We start from the raw sequence: 4,523 nt of genomic DNA, 5'->3' as shown, positions 1-4,523 counted from the left end.
AAGCGATCAAAATGGCATTATTAGATTTTAGTGCATGGACGTTTTCAAGCTAATTTCAAAGTCAACTATGTTTTTTTAATGGAAACCTATATTTTTTTATTACGAAATCTTATTTTACATAGAAAGCAAACAACTTTTATCTGAAAAAATTTTCGCATGACTTCTATTTTTTAAGATATTTAGATTTAGATTTAGATTTAGATTTTTTAGATATTTAAGTATAAAATTATTGATTCTTCAATAATTTTTATCTAAATTGATTCTATCACCTTTATAAAAAAAATAGCAAGAGACAAAAATAGTTTATTTTCTTGTCATAGAGCTCTGAGAATTTTTTCAGAATTTTTTACCAACGTAAAGAAATGCAATACTAAAAAGTTGATAAAAAAATTCTCAGAACTCTACAAAATGAAATTAAACAATTTTTGTCTCTTCTATCTTTCTGTAAAATTCATAGAATTCGATTAAAAAAATATTGCAGAACCAATAATTTTATAGTTATTTCTTTAAATAGTGCGAAAATATCTTTCAGACAAACGTTATGTTCTTTTACATAGAATAAGATTTCATAATGAAAAATATAGATTTCCGTTTAAAAAAACAATATTGACTTTGAAATAACCTTGAAAACGCCCACACATTAAAAAACTAATAATGCCATTTTAATCACTCTTCAAAATTATAGAACACATGTTTAATTTTGACATCAAAATATCTTGAAAATTCGAAAAAATGTTTCAAATAAAAGTGAAACGCTTTCGAAGGGAACATAAGGTAATAACCTTAAGTTGATTGTATAGGATGTCTCATTTTAAAAAACGCATCCCGATAATTCTTCAGCCAAATATATTCAGCAAAAATGTTTCAGACAAAAGTTGTAAGGTAAAAGGATCTATTAATAAGGTATTAAAAGTTACAAGGTATAAAAAGATCTATTCACTACTCTTATCAGTTTGACCTTGGATAGCGCCCTCAAGATCAGGAAAAGAAAAAATTAATAAAACCGGTAATTTTGTAGATATTTCTGTAAATAGTTTAAAAAATAAAAGTCGTATGAAAAAATTTTTTAAACAAAAGTTGTTTACTTCTTTACATAGAATAAACTTCCGTAATAAAAACATAAATGTTGCCATTTATTATGTTAGTATAGAGCTTTGAGAGTTTTTTCAGAATTTTGAGTACTTCAAGGAAATGCAAGAAAATGCAGTACTTCAAAGTTAATATAAAATTCTGAAAAAATTTTCAGAGCTCTATGAGAACAAAATAAACAATTTTTATCTCTTGATATTTTTTGGTAAAGTTGATAGAATTCAAGTAAAAAATTATTGAAACCAATAATTTTCTAGATATTTACGTAAATATCTTCGAAAGTAGAAGTCGTATAAAAAATTTTTTCAAACAAATGTTATTTGTCTCTTTACATTAAATAAAATGCTGTAATAAAAAATACATGTTTCTATTTAAAAAAGCAAAGTTGACTTTGTCCTGACCTTGGTGACGCCATCCTAGATCAAATAACTTCTGTCATTGAATGCAACATTATAAGCCTTATAACTTTTATTCGAAACATTTTTTTCTAAAATGCATCGTTTATGACATATTTTGGTATATCCAGACTTTTGGCTCAACCTGTATAACACTTACACTGTTAAATAAAAAATTATGTTACTGATGTAACGTTTACCCTGTACCTTTTAATTAAAAAGTTCTAACGATCCAGGAAATCGTCACGACAATCATAAACATTATGTAGATTAACAAAATTAACGCCGAACAACCGCGCGCGGAACAATCGCAAGGTCAACAAACAGCCTCGCTGTTTGTTACAAATTAGTATAAAAGCCGACACGAAAACGCAATCGAGAGATTTTGATCGGAAAGCTCCTCTAAGGCGCACAACCGACCAAAGCTCGAAACCTCCTAGAGATCCTAGATTGTTCCGTCGACCGAAGTGGATTCGCGACGTCGACATCCTTTCTCCGATACCGCTCCGCCGATCGAAGTGGATACGCGACGTTGGCATCTTATCCACACACCGCTCCGTCGACCGAAGTGGATACGCGACGTCGAGATCCTTTCTCCGATACCGCTCTGCCGACCGAAGTGGATACGCGACGTCGGCATTCTCTCCATGCACCGCTCCGTCGACCGAAGTGGATACGCGACGTCGAGATCCTTTCTCCGATACCGCTCTGCCGACCGAAGTGGATACGCGACGTCGGCATTCTCTCCATGCACCGCTCCGTCGACCGAAGTGGATACGCGACGTCGAGATCCTTTCTCCGATACCGCTCTGCCGACCGAAGTGGATACGCGACGTCGGCATTCTCTCCATGCACCGCTCCGTCGACCGAAGTGGATACGCGACGTCGAGATCCTTTCTCCGATACCGCTCTGCCGACCGAAGTGGATACGCGACGTCGGCATTCTCTCCATGCACCGCTCCGTCGACCGAAGTGGATACGCGACGTCAACCTCCTGTCCCTCATGCCACGCCGCTAACACATAAGATCACGAACGCGTACAGGGAATAAGATCCCGGCGACGACGCGCGCCTTTAAACCAGCCAGGTTAAAAGCCAGTGTAAACAATCAGCTTAAAGCCGACGAGTCAACGAACTCCAAAGACGGACAATAGCATATCGGGAAACATTCCCGACCGCGTCCCGCCGGACACTCGCGCGCCTCGACGCTCGAAGCTGATCGCGCGACAACAACATCGGCTCCCGGCGAGAGCAAAAACGCGACCACGTGCCAGCGGCGTAACTTCGCATGTAAATAATTGTAAATAGCCTTAAGATTAGAATATAGTTCCACATTATTATAACCTATACCACTGCTTTTCATTTAACAAACAAAATCTCGGACCGCACCGACTAAGACTATCCCGCACGTAACGCAAGGCCGTTACAAATTGGCGCCCGAACAGATAAAGTAAAAGAAAAATGAAGCAGTGGATCTATACACTGGCAAAAGACCAGATAATTCAGAAAATGGCAGAACTAAGATTGTCCACGGAGGGTGTATATCAGTTGGACATGGGGCAATTGGACACAGTCCAATCACAAGTCGCTGTTCCAAGGGACCCTACAAATGTCTCTAATCACACGGTGCTGTGATTGGCTGTGTCCAAATGCACCGTGTCCAAGTGCACCGCTCCCGTCCACGGAAGGCACCCTAGACGAATTGAGAAACAGACTAAGTAAATATGTCTCCGATAACCCGCAACTGTTCGCAAATAGAAGACGAAGGGACGAGCCGAGAAACAGAAGTATCATACAAAAACGACCCTACGACGGTCGCAAAAACAAATAACCAAATGCGTAAATGGGGATGTCAATTCGATGGGATAGATCCAATCTCTTTCCTCGAGTGAATTGAAGAATTGCAGAACAGTTACGAATATACCGACGAACAAATGCTGCAGGGCTTACCGGAATTACTGCGGGGAAGTACCTTACATTGGTACAGGAACAACAAGAAAGCGTGGAAAGAGTGGAATGACTTCACGAACGCATTTCGGGAACAGTATTTCCCATATAGATATAAGAACCAACTAAAAATAGAAGTACAGAGACGATTGCAGCAGGTAAACGAACCGTTCAGGCACTACACCACAGAACTGGCAACGCTCATGAGAAAAGCAGAGGGATTTTCAAGAAGAGATCAGATAGAGCAAACATATGAAAACATGTCGCCAGACTTAAAGCTGTACATCAGGAGGGAAAACGTACACACATTAGGAGAACTAGAGGTCTAAGCAGCAGAGATAGAGGATATTGAGCGTCAAAAGAAAAGTGTGCGCACAAATGCGCGCTCACCACCGCAAACAGCAACAACGGCAGCAATATACAATGCCGTGGATTGCTGCTGGCGCTGCAAACAAAGAGGGCATACAAAACGATTTTGCAGACAACCGGCAAAGAAATTCTGCTCCCAATGTGGCAGGGATGGAGTTTTGACAAAAGACTGCCATCCAAAACCGGGAAACGCCGCACGGATCGAGGAGCAATAGAGCGACCCTCGGTCCCAAGGACACCGCAAAGATACACACCGCGCCCGCACATAAGAATCAAGATATACAGGACACCGTTTAACACATTAATCGATTCCAGATCTGAAATTTCATGTATAAGCCAGAGAACCGCGATGTTAGCAAACAAGTGGCAACATCCAACACAGAGAAGAACAAATCAATACGCCTGGCAAATGGTGCAAGTATAAAAATTCAAGGAAAGATAAAGGTACCAGTAACAATAGATAACAAACGATACTGGCACACGTTTGACGTTATACCAAACCTCGAAAGCTCTATGCTCATCGGAGTAGACTTATGGGCAAAACTCCGAATAACATTACCTCCACCAAGAGAAATACGGCAGAAAGGTCAGAGGAAAACATTGATAATATCAAAGGGTATGCAATCGCGTACAATCAAGGAGACACAACAATTGGAACGATTCCTACAGAACGAATTCAAGAAATTCGAGAAAATTCACGGTCTGACAAAATTAATACAACATA

This window comes from Odontomachus brunneus, unplaced genomic scaffold (genome assembly GCF_010583005.1).
Source record: "Odontomachus brunneus isolate Ranch 3 - 2012 unplaced genomic scaffold, Obru_v1 Obru_scaffold_046, whole genome shotgun sequence".
NCBI lineage: Eukaryota > Metazoa > Arthropoda > Insecta > Hymenoptera > Formicidae > Odontomachus > Odontomachus brunneus.
This window is presented reverse-complemented; position numbering follows the sequence as displayed.